The sequence below is a fragment of the Amblyomma americanum genome, chromosome 8 (assembly GCF_052857255.1).
Source record: "Amblyomma americanum isolate KBUSLIRL-KWMA chromosome 8, ASM5285725v1, whole genome shotgun sequence".
Taxonomy (NCBI): domain Eukaryota; kingdom Metazoa; phylum Arthropoda; class Arachnida; order Ixodida; family Ixodidae; genus Amblyomma; species Amblyomma americanum.
In genome coordinates, this window is record NC_135504.1 from 126591520 (window position 1) to 126604716 (window position 13197).

General features: G+C 48.7%; 1 protein-coding gene across 4 annotated transcripts in view; it reads right to left on the bottom strand.

Moving 5' to 3' along the window:
* LOC144102066 (extracellular serine/threonine protein CG31145) overlaps positions 1 to 13197 on the bottom strand; it is a 250432-nt gene that overhangs the window by 194896 nt on the left and 42339 nt on the right. For 2 of the 4 annotated variants that reach the window (XM_077635340.1, XM_077635343.1), the window contains exon 2: positions 95 to 146. The exons of 1 other annotated variant lie outside the window; for it this stretch is intronic. The gene's annotated coding sequence lies outside the window, so the exon portion shown is untranslated. The remainder of the gene's footprint in view (positions 1 to 94; positions 147 to 13197) is intronic. One more of the 4 variants, XM_077635342.1, reaches the window with a different exon arrangement.

Genomic DNA, 13197 nt, shown 5'->3' on the forward strand with positions numbered 1-13197 from the left:
TATCGACTTATCGTTGGTCTAACTAGTGCATGCTTAGACAGGGAAATCCTGTGCGTAAAGTGCTCCTGCGCAAGTGAAAGGGCTCAGCAAATACCTTGTTCGTACCGGAGTGACGCTTGTCCAGTGTTCCATGTGCCGAGTGTACACTGTAAACAAAAAGGAGTAAAAAGAGAGTAAGCACCCTTAACACTCCCTCCCGTAACACTCCCTTCTGTAAATAGCGAGTGCGCTAGAGGACAGCTTACTTCCTTTCTACACCCGTATAGGTGTTTTCGCGTTTAGAGTGTATATGTTCTCCCTCTGCACCGGATTCCACCACCTAAGCTAACCTAAACCGCAAAGAAATCGTTACTCATGACAGAATTTTCTATACCAATTCATTAATGGTCATTGTAAGACTGACGTAACAAATACCACGTCTTTCTCTTCCACATACACTATACTCGTCAAAAGCATAATCTATAACTATAACCCAATTTTCTCCGCGTAACAATACTTTCAAGTATTCATTGTTCCCCCGCTCGATAGTTGACTGTAATCAGCTGAAAAACAACGCCGTCTCTGCACCAACATTTACTGCGTTTTTATCAAGTTTAGAACAATGCTATTTTATGTATTATTTGCTAGTTTGCTTCTTTGCTGTAACCTTGCGCGTGATAGTTTAACTTTTCATTTATTTGCTGTTCAGCCCAACTATGCCTTGTTTGTTTACTGTGCTTTCTATCTTGCATAACCAGCGCTCAGTGCATTTCTTTTTCTGCACATGTCATTGTTTTAAATCACGCGTGTACTACCCTGCTAAAATCACCGCGTGGTGATTGTCGTATCTAAAAAATAAATAGAATAAAAATGCCTTGCGCCCATGAGCGAGTCCCTATAAAAGTGATCTATAGACAGTCTATTGACTTCTTATAGACTCTATGTGATGTTCGCTTTCTTCAAGAAGACAGGAACCCGTCACAGCACAGTGCCGGACATTGTCTACCCGAGTGGAAACTAGACATGCAGAAGGGAGGCTGCACGCCTTCTTTTAACATTTCTGCAGAACACGGATCTTGTTTTTAAATGGTGACAGCAGGAACGGACTATGGCATACTGTGTTTGAATGTGTGCGTAGATAGTGTCTTCTGGAGTGGTCTACTTTATACTGTGAGTGAATGTGTGTATGGAGTGTGGCACTACAATGGCCTATGTTCTACTGTGACTGAATATGTGCATAGATGGGGACTTCTGGAGTGGACTGTGATGTGGACTGTGTGGATTGATTGTGTGCATAGATGGTAACTGCGGGAGAGAATGTGTGCTATTATAAGAGACTGTGCGCATAGCGGGGTAGATGCGGCATTAATATCGAAGGGACGCTGCGGTGGAGCAATTGCCGCAGATAAAGCAAGGCTAACACCACCTGTAGCATTCAACACCTCAACCTAAACCTATTGCCTTCCTGCAGATATTTCTTATTCTCTATTCATAGTATATAGATAGACGTCTACTAAAAGTGTGTGGCCATAAATATGTCTATGGACTGTTCTGTAGGGTGTGTCTTTAGAGAGTCTATAGACTTTACAGACAGAAGTATCTGGACAGCCTACATACTCTCTAAATAAATTTTTGTAAGGGAGTAATCGGCTTAATTTAGAAACAACCAAGATGTGCGGATACAAGGGAACTAAATGCCACCAAATTTAGACCCGTCTCATCTGCCTTACGATCGAACTTGTTTTCTTTATCGGCGTTCAGCGGGGAAGGCGGCGGAAGACGCTGTGAGGGAGAGTCCGCCACATCAGCGGGAGTCCACGCTGTCGTCCGTCAAGCCGCTTATGTGGGTCAATAAACCCATTACCGCAGATCGTGGCGAACGACGAAGCTACGGGGGGCTCGACGACGGTGGCCCATACTTCAAAGGGGCCCCAGACAGCTCTCTGAGAAGTGCTCGTTCGGCACCCCAGATGGGCCGAAAAGTGGGCCGCGCACCCGCACCGTCTCCCGTCGCTCCAGTAACTCCCCCCCTTTCTCTGTGGTAATGCTTGCTGCCATGAACCGTCAATCAATCTGTCTTGCTCTCTCTCTACAGAGCCAGCGAAGTGCTCTAATCGTGTGGCGCCGGTCATTCCGCAGTTCTTTCATCGCGCCAGTTAGGAAGCTCCGATTAAAAATGCGTGCATCGCCTACAGCCAGCTTTAAAGTAGCTTGGAGAAGGCTGCGCGCGGGGAGTGGCGTGTATGGATGGATTTTATCGGCGCCCCATTTGAATCGGGGTGGTGGGATGGGCCTCCGTGAGTAGTAGGTTTAAGCTTGGGATTAATGTCCACGTCAATGTGGAATACTGCAGTCGGACACAACTCAAGAACGAAGCAGCTTTTCCCCGTCAAAGGACCCTCTTCCACCCAATGGCGTCGGCCGATTCTCACGACCCTGTTAGCGTGACAATGCACGGAGGGGACTATCCCCGACTCTGGAGATCTGCCCCTCCCTGCATTGTTACACTAACAGGGTTATGGTGGTCGGCCGACGCCATTGGCTGCAAGGGAAAAGCCACTTCGTTCTTGAGTTGTATCCCACTATACAGACGCCAATAGGAATCCTTACCTGGAATTTCAAGTAGCCTAAGTCATCATGACATCGAGGAGAGTTACGTTCGCAATGATAGCGTACCTTAGGCTTTGTCAGTTTTCTGGGCTGTTCCTTCCAATCTATTTATTTCGTACCCAATAGGAGTGCAGTGGGATTAAATAGTGTTCCTGTACATGCTCCCGCATTGTAGGAAGGCGAAGCGTTCAGGAGCGCTTTCTGTGAGCCGGAAAGTGAGCTATCGAAGGCTCTTTTAGAACTTCCGTTCGTATAGAATAGCGACGCTTCGATCAGCGCTGACCAGTTTATCTAAATGCCTGAAATGACGCGACAGTAACCTAATTTCCGGGTTTCGAACAAATCGGAGCGTTCTACTTCCATACATGCACCCTACGAGTAGTTCCGCAACCAGGGTGTGGTCAAAGACCCCCGTTTCATAGTCGCCCACACGTAAGGGTGCGGGGTGCAGAGACCTCGACACTAATCTCCCGACAGGTCATTTAACTGTGATGCCTAACCATCTGTCTACAGCGAGCAGGGTTTCATCGCCGCACCGAACAAGACCCCTTCGTGCTGTTTCTAAACATATCTCGTTTCCAGAGACATATTGAATGACTCCCGAATAGCGCTCGCCATTAGAGTAACGAGCCACGATGAGTAATAACGAGCACCGTTCCACCGAGAGACGTAACGCAACCCTCACAGCACAGTGAAAGGATTCGCCTCGGCCGCCCGGCTCGCATGACGGCGTTCCTTTTTTTTTTCCACCTTCCCTCCTCTTCCTCCTCCTCACAACCCCCTCTCCACTGCATTCACCGCAGCCGAGGCTCGACGGGGGGGGGGGGGGGGGGGGGGGGGGAAGTCGGCACGAGAACGCCGCGAAACACGCGGTCACCGTCAGGCCCGAAACGCGACTTCTCCCTTGGTAATGAGAGGCTGAAAAGAATCTCGGCCGCTTCTGCTGCTTTTAACGCGCTTCCCACGAGTGGAGAAGCTAACGGAGGAGAGGGCGCGCTCCAGTTTGGAGAGGAGGAAAAGCGGGGAGGGAGAGGGGGTGCCCTCTTCACTCGTGTCTCGCTAAAAGCGTGCGCGGCCTCGCGGGACTGTCCCGCAGCTGGCGCAAGCCGATGACGCGCTCGCCAAGCTGTCTTCGCGCGGAATAACTGTTTGCTAGTGCTGGTTTTTTTAGGTTTTAAGAAGCTATAACGTTATCGAAACACTCAGCGATTTTAGCCTAAATTAAGAAGGTACCACCTTTAACCATGTGATTGTGGCATAATGTAGTTTCTTGGTTGTGCGCCGTTAAGTCTAAACCAGCTAGAGAAACTATTCGTGATTGGTTTGTAACGGTATGTTCACCAACCACCACATATAAGGCATCGGCAAACTGCAAAGTAATCTTGCGTGCAAACAGCCTCACGAAGTAAATGATGGTTGCGGATTATTTCTAGACGGAAGCTCTTCCAAGCGCTGCGCAGTTTTAATGAGACAGGGTATAGAGGGAGAGAGAGAAAAGGCGGCGAGAGAAGCAAGAGTCACTCCACTCTTCCCCCGCCACTGCCTCCCGCAGAGGCATATCCGCGTTTGGGACGTCCCGTACGAGGAGGGAAGATGTATAGTGGAGGCGACAGGGGGAGGGGGGGGGGGGGGCTGCAGTAGCAGAGCGAAGTGAACGAACCGAAAGCGTATGCGCGCGCGTGAGTTAGGACGACGACACGCCAACGGCTCCTTAGCGTTAGCGCACCTTAATTTAGCGGCCCGCATTCTGACGCCGCCAGAGGATGAGGATGAGCAGGAGGAGAGAGGTTACGTTAGAGAGGGAAGCGCTGTCTCCTCCTCTCTCAGCGGTCGCGCATCCCGGAGCACGGCGGGGCATCCGCATCATCATCACAACACGCACTTCGCGGAGGAGCGGCTGCGGCGGAGTCAGGTCTGGCGCTACCGGTTCTCGTACTTTCTCGCGGCCGCCGAATATGCGACGAGCAGTGAACACGCGAAATGGATGCGTCACGACGCGCTGTGTGGAGCTGCTCGTTGGGAGCCGCTGCGTCGTGCTCCGCTGTCTTTTTATGGTCGGTTTATTCGCTCCAGACATTTTTGGAAAGGGAATAAAATAGCGACAAACAGGCGAGATTTCTGAATGACAGTGTAGTAGCCCAGTGGGTTTCGCGCATCGTTCGGCGTTCATAAACGCCGTATCACTGCGGCATCGAAGGACTCTCTCGTCTATTGTCGGATACAAGTCGAGGGAAAAAACGTTCTTTTCCCCCGTCGAACGCTCCCCTTCCAGCCAATGGCGTCGGCCCACTCTCTTGAACCTGCTTGCGTGAGTAGCAGGGAGTGGAGTTACAGTGCAAGGAAGGCGCTATCCCCGACACTGCAGGGAGGGGACTATTCCGATTCGTCTGCAACGCCCTGCATCTTCACGCTAGCATTTTCATAAGAAATGGCCTACGCCAATGGCTGGAAGGGGGTCTTTTGAGGGAGAAAAACAGCTTTTTTTCTTGAATTGCATCAGAGTATAGTTCTCTCGCACTTTTTTTGTTGCCGTTCTTTAATTCCTAAATTGAAAAGGTAGGCGTCTATGAATTCCCTTAACGAATTCAAGCTTGCGAATGAACAAAACTGGAGGTGATACAGGAACAAGGCTACTGCAAAAAAAAAATGAAAAACAAGGAAAAAGGAAAATTCCAATGCTGTTCCCTTTCCTCCAAGGAGCGGAGAAGGGTGAGATAACGGAGCCAACGAGCCACTCTCCTCCCCTCCCTCTCCGCCAGGCATGGAGTTAGCGGCCACTCCCAAGCGCGGAGACAACGTTCTCACTGGCCAGCACGTGATGATGTACTGGTAACGTAAATGCTTGGATTATCAATTATGACACACTTGCTATGTGCAGCTACTACACTACTGCTGCACCAAATGCAGTGCTTCTCACTGCTATTGCATCTACTGCTACTACCACTACTGCTGTACAGTCGAATACAACTCAAGAACGAAGCGGCAGCTGCCCCTCAAAGAAGGCCCGCCATCCATTGGCATGGACTGATTTTCATGAAGCTGCGGTTAATTAATCCAACTGAGCCGTCGTTAATACCCTTTCACCTGCCGCCCCCCGCTATTTCACGTTGGGAATCGATCGACGCTATTGGCCAAGGGGCCTCATTTTCGGCATTTGCAGCTTCGTTCTTGAGTTGTATCCCACTACAGTAAAGGATGAAAAAAAAAAAAACTTCGCCAAGCCAGCACAAGTTTCTTACAGTAAGTACCGAACCGAAAAACAAGAGGCAGTCTCCACCAGCGGACAAGACGCTGTGATGCGGTACACGGTGGCTTATGTCCAGTAAGACAATCTGCTAGCGGCCCTTTTTCAATGGGCTATGCTTCAATCTGACGCACTAAGAGAGACAATACCCACGGGATCATCGCCGCAAGGCTCTATATATGCACTCTGACCCGCCGAGACCGTGCAACCTACAAAGAGGCTTCAACGCATTGGGACGTTTACAGAGGCCCCGAGCAATACCATGACAGTCGTCTACATACGGCGCCGTCAGAGGGCGCGATCGGTCCAACCGTGCGTGGCCCAGAAAACATGGGTTATGCACGCCTCAACGGAGTCTCAGCGCGACCTGTCGATCCGTGGCCCGGAAAGTTATGCATGCTTCGAAGAAGCCTCAGCACGGCTCCTCAGGCATGACGAAGCAAGTTCCGGTTCACGCGTTTCGCCGCGTCACTCTTTTTGTGTTTTCTTTTCTTCGCTATGTACATTCTTAAAGTCGCAACTAGCGCATTGGCCCCGCTCTACAAAGTGTATATATAGAGTCTGCCGGGAATGCGTTTGTTTACGGCACTCAGTCGCGCAGCTCAGTTACAAACTTCCACGAACGCAGCGGCGATGTCCACATAAGGAGCCCTCCGCATACACTGTCCGCCCCCGTATATGCGCATGTATGGCTGGCAGTCCGGTGGAAAGAGCGCCCATACGCCGCTACGCGGCGCGCAAGGAGTAATTCTTTTTACGAGCGCCATCGACACAGCTCAGCAAGAGAGCCGGGCTCGCTACAGTTAGCAATGAGCGCTTGGTCATGCGACCGGTACACAGGCTCGTCGGGCCACCGTAAACGACGTAACGGGTAAGACACACAACGAAAAGTAGAAGAAGAAAATAATAGGTGGCGCCGCGAACAGAAAGCTACGCCGTCGCGGACACAGCTCCCATTGAAGGGTGTACTCAAGCGCGCATACGCGTACTCGAGCACAGACAGGTTGCTGTTTTGCTCGTACCGACGGGAGATGGAACCCGGCTCTTCTTCCGGGCACGGGACTCTTGCGAGCACGGGGGCGGTGTCAGGGGCAAGAATTTTGATGGCAGCACCGTGCTCGTTGCATAATGCGCGCGAAAGGTTATACGATGCAAACGCGCGCGTGGTACCACATTCGAACTGTATGCGGAATGTTATTCAGCAGGAAAAGGAAGCATTCTTAGCATTCGAGCCATTCGAAGCATTCGAGCCAGAGAGATCTTGTCAGTGTTTTTCAAAGCAAGAAAAACTCTATTACGACGTATGAGTGGCCTCCATACATGTTTAACATTCTCAGACAAAAATTTTGAATATTGGAAGATTGTAAGGTACTGTTATAGAAATATTGAAGGTAATGGTCCGTCCTTCCGACATGTAGCAAAATCTTTCTTTTATAGTGTTTCCATCGCCACATCCACCGTTGAGACTGCCATAGAAAAGCAATGGGAACCCTTTTGACGATAGCAAAAACTTCAAAGGGGCCCTGAAAGGGGCTCTAATAAAGTTCCAGTATGGCTGGGATATATTAAAGCACGCCTCCTCACGAATACTGTCCAGCAATAAATTTTCTAATGCGCTTTGTAGAAGCTGAGTTATCGGCAGTCAAAATTTGAATTTCAGCGTCTTCGCGCTTTTCCCTCTCCTCTCGTCACTTTTTGCACGCTGGATGGTCGGCGCTACTCCGCCTGCCCCTCCTCCGGGGGAGAGCTTCCTGGCCCGCCGGACCTAGGCGGCTAATTGGCCGCGGCCTTGGTAGCTGCCTGGCGTCTGAAAGAATATAACCAGTAGCCACTTCTCAACATGTATACGTAGATGCGAGCGACGGAGGAGGGTGCGAGCATAAAAAAAGTCGCCAGGAAGGGCTCGTCATCTTTTGAGCGTGATTGTGGGTTCTCTAGTGTATTATTTGTGTATTATTTGGCTCAGTTTTCCATGACAACAAAATGCAGTGATTGAGAGAGTTGATGTGCTTTCCTCGGAAGGTGACTAAGAGCCCGTTTAATAGCAAAAAAAAATCAAGCCTGCCGACGGGAGATCTGCGGATATACATGTTACAGTGAAATCTTGCAACATATGAAAACAAATTGCGCTTATATACTCTTTCCCGTTCAAAAATGCTTTTGTCCAGAATTCTTGGGTACGTACGGTATGTATTTCAGAAAAAAGAGCGCTGCCATTCGCACGGCGTCTCGAGTTTTGTTTTTATTTTCGCAGGTTAAGCGAAGGCATTTTGCAGATTTTCGAAATTTTGCTTTTGACGATCGAGGCAGGTTTTTATGTGCTCCTGGACCTCGATAAATTTGTCTGCATGCACTGCACTCTACAAAATCAATGCAATTATGTACTTTTATTCGTTGCCTACTCTGTAAGTACACCGTGCATTACTTTCTGTTCGTAACAGCTGACAGCATTACTTCATAACATGCATAATTACTCGCAGCGCTTTTCAACCAACCATACCTACTAAGGTGTCGTCAGTGCTGAATCAATTTTAGCAGTTTAGTTTTCATTCATTTTGTTTAATTCATTTCACGTCCCCAAGCGTCACATGGGCTTTGATGGGCGCCGCACAATGAAGATCTCCGGATTAATTTAGGCCACCTGGGGTTCGTTAACGTGCGGTCACAACATACACGAGCGCTTTCGTTTCGTTTCCATCTAAATTCTGCATCCGCGACAAGCATTCGATCTCGCGACCTTGGGATCAGTATCCGGACGTCAACACCGCTGAGCCACCGCGGCGCGTTTTAATAAATACATTCTGTGTGATTTTCTGCTGCATAAATATGACACTAATGCACCTCTTGCACTGGTCCAGCAGTTTACAACAACGAGAGGTAAAACAGGGTCTGATGCTTCATCAGGAATGCCTTTTCAACGCCTCCTCGGCAACCGCATGTTACTTAAATGAATTCTTTTTAATTTTGCTTTGGATTCGGTGGTGCGGCTGACCAATCGTAAGCTTTACCTGGCGAGCCAGTATCGTCTTTGTCGCTATCCCCTGCTTTAGCCGGTACTCTACGTGCTCACGTGACTTGCTCGGGTTCAAGTCCTATTTGAGGCGAGGGTCCCACGTTTTCCAGGTCACTGGAAATTTTTTACAACGTTTTGCGCGATCGCTGAAGTTGTTCCGCTTATTACAGCAAAACATAATTCAGTTAATGAAAAAGACAGATGCATTTACGTTTTAATGGTATGCGTTGTTAACAGCAATAATTGTTGGTACGAGTGCTGTGAGGAAAAAACGTAGTGCCCTCTTGCGTCAAGCTGAAAAAAACTACAACCCCCCCCCTCCCCAAAAAAAAGTAAAAAGATGGCTTCTGCAGCGTTTAAAAGAAATGTTAATCTCGGTATTGACTGTGGGGATTTTGGCTGCAGCGGACAGGTGATGCATATTAACGGTTCAGTGGCTTCCCATCTAACTGACAAAATAAGTGCATATTGACACATTTGTTGAACATGCATATTTCGTTCAGTGTGCAAAATGGCTTTGAACTAGGCTCAGCAGTCCTTTAGTTTTCGCTACTCAGATTTAACCGTAATCGCCAATACGCGACCCACGGTGGTCTGGTGACGCTGCACCCTGACAAATTCCCCGCAGAAATCTCAAAATCGAGAAGTTTGATTCCCTCCACTGAATAATAACTGAAGTGGGGAACATGTCAAGTGATGCAAATAGTTATAACGGGTATATATCCCTCTAAACACGAATACGCCTATAAGGAAGTAGAAAAGGGAGTAAGTTGTCCTATAGCGCACACCTTTTTATAGATGGAGAGCGCTAGAGAACAGAGTATACTCCCTTTTTACACCTTTCTGTTTAGAGTGTAGACAGAAACAGAGCGCCTTTTTTGTTTACACAAGAGCCCGTGAGCTCCGCAAGCAATTATAAGCGTTTTATAGTCCACATTCAGGCGCCGGGCCTTTGACGACGCCGCACAACTGGGCAGGTTCGATTGCCGCGGTGAATTGGCGAGTCTGACCACGTTTTCTGAGTGGCCTTGGAGGTCGTAAAGCAGCGGTCGTATACGTACCACCATAGCGAACGGTATACATACGCGGCCTAAAAGGGGGAAGAAAAGGCAACCGAGCAGCCAGAGTGTGCGGCCAGATGGAGAGGCGGGCGGGCGCCTTATCTGCGAGCCTGCACCGGATACAGCCGCGCGAGGTGTACACACTGTGCTCCGAGCGCTCCATAGATTCAGGCTTTGCCCGCGATAACTCGACGGTGTGCAAACAGTTATTCGACTAGCGATCGATGCTTTTATAGGGGGCCCACCTGGCGCTCCTGCCATATTGGTATGATAGGGTATACAGTAAGGTATAGTATGGTATGGTATAATGCGGTATTATTTGGTACAACCTGATTTTGTATGGTATGATAGTGTATGGTATATATGGCATTGTATCTTATGGCACAGTATGGTATACTTGCTGTAGGCCTGGTATGGCGTGGTAAAGGTGGTAATACATGGATTATGGCACGGTACTGTGTGGTATGATATATGATAGTGCGTGGTAAGGTACCTATAGTATGGTACTGTATGGCATATGGTATGGTGTTGGTGTGATAGTTTAAGGTACGGTACTTATGGTATTGCATATATGGAATGTGATGTGGTACATTGTATGGTGTGGCAGTGTATGCTATAGTACTTATGGTATTCTATATATGGCATGGTATATTGTATGGTGTGATAGTGTGCGGTATGGCACTTATGGTATTGTATATATAGAATATGGTATGGTATATTTATGGTGAGATAGTGCGCGGAAATGGTACTTATGGTATTGTATATGTGAAATATCGTATGGTACACTGTGTGGTACGATAGTGTACGGTATGGCACTTATGGTACGGCATAGTATGGCGCGGTATGGCATATGGTATGGCAGTGTATGTTATGACATGGTAATGTATATGACATCGCACTGTACGGCGCGGCATGCATGGCACGGTACGGCAGCGTTCTGCTTGTTACATTTAACGCGCGTAAGCTGCGCATGAGCTATGAGAAACGCCGTACAGCAGAGGACTTGGGATTAATTTTGGGCACACGAGGTTCTTTTAAATGCACGCACGTCGCATGGCACCCCCCATGTTTTCCCCCATTGAAACGCGGCCGCCGTAACCACGACTCGATCCTGCGACGTAAGGGCTTAGAATCCGAATTTCATTGCCATTGGGGGGCTATAGCCACGACGGGTGCATTGCCCCCAGTCTCGGTGTAGCTTAGGTGGCTTTTCTATTCAGGTACCGGTCCTCCACATAGGCAGTTATACACGATACCAAACGGGTACCGGGCAGACTCTGCGAAGCAGTTAGCTTGTAAGGAGAGAAAAAGCATGGACGGTCGGGAATCAAGGTATTTAATATAGGAAACGTTAATTCAGAAATCTGGGACCACAGCGAGTAACAAATCATCTCCCACATTAATCTCCTTGAATTACCGAGTTCCCCTTTCACTAAGAAAAGGGAAAATAACTTTCAGAAGCATATTCATTTCCTACTTTGTATGCCGATTCCCCTCTGACAACACACACTGGTGCTGCGCACAAGGCTGTCGGTATAGTTCTTTTGTGAAGTAATTAGATGAAATAAATTTCTAAGCGGAATTAACTAATAAAATACAGCAGTTTAATTTTAACTCTCACTTCAGCCATCTTATGCAGAACAGCGGATGCTAAGAAAGCTCGAAGAGTGTTTCACCATTAGTCTGGACCGTGTAACTGCGTCGCTGCTCCTTTAAAATTTGGCTCCTTTTGTGAAAAGAAGCGCCTTTGCTAGGAAGGACTCAGAGGAGTGCCGTGTGATAGGCGTATAAGTTATAGTTGATCGCCTGGATCTTGGACGAACGTATCCATAAAATCTGTGTCATCGCTGTCCCCACATTCGGTTAGCGCTTTTGCTCGCAGTGTAGAGTCGTTATTCAGGTTATCCTTATCGGTAATCTGTAACCACCTCAGATTTCATTTCTGCTACATTATACTGCTGCCGCCTGCCACAACTGCATGATCACGAAAACTCATTGAGAATCTATTGAGTCAGCACTATAACCTCTCCAGATAGCTATTTACTCAGCGGGGACCAATACTAAGATTCTAATGACTTAACACGAGCTCTCATTGAGATTCCAATGACACAATACGAACCTCCAAGGATAATATGTTTAATGAATACTATCCTCCATTGAAAACACGTGGACTTAATACCAGAATGTGTTTATGGTCCATTATTCAGCACCAACCTCTATTAACGCGCAGTGACTCTGGACGAGCCAGTTGTGGGGTCCTATTGCCTCAGCACATATATGTAAGGCGATTATGTTATACAACATAAACGGCTCTTGAGAACCTATTAGCACGAACCACAACGATGATCACTTACTGAGTCCTGGTCACACTGACATTGCATTGACGAGGCACGAACCCTCTATGAGAATTTACTGGCAGCATAAATCCGCATGTAAATCCGCAGTGAAAATGTTCCGACCCAACGCGAACCTATATGGATAATCGATTCACTCAATACACACTTCTATTGAGAATCTGTTGACACAACAAAAACTGCCCGCAGCGCCAGGCGTCCTAGGAGCCCCGCTATCCGCGTTCTCCGATCTCCTCAAACCTCTCAAGCGCGCACTCGTAGCACGAGCAGGCTATTTAATGAGCGAAAACGGCCGCTAACGCTCGACGCGCTGTCACCTCTGCGCGCGCCTCGAGGCATCACAGCAACACACCGTCGTCGTGCCAAAGTGCCGCCCAGCACGCGAGCGGCGGCCACACAGCCCGCGGGCTTCCTCTGCGGCTTAGCCAGTTGGCACATTTTTTTATCCGCGCACAGCGCGCCTTTCAAGGTCAAGGTCCCCACATCGCGGCACCCTTTCCTCCTCACCCCTTCTCCCTCACCCGTACACGCGGTTGCTCCATTCCTGCCCCGCCGTGGTCGCGTCATCAAAACGGTGCAGCGCTAGCGAAGGCACGGCAGCTGCAGTGTCAGCTAATAATCAGTGGTGTAAATCTGTTCGGACTGCGAACGAATTTGTAACGCGAGGGACTGATTAGCGGAGTCGATGATAATAATAATAATAATTGGTTTTGGGGGGAAAGGAAATGGCGCAGTGTCTGTCTCACATCTTGGCTGACACCTGAACCACGCCGTAAGGGAAGAGATAAAGGAGGGAGTGAAAGAAGAAAGGAAGAAAGAGGAGCCCGTAGTGGAGGGCTCCGGAATAATTTCGACCACCTGGGGATCGTTAACGTGCACTGACATCGCACAGCACGCGGGCGCCTTAGCGTTTTTCCTCCATCGAAACGCAGCCGC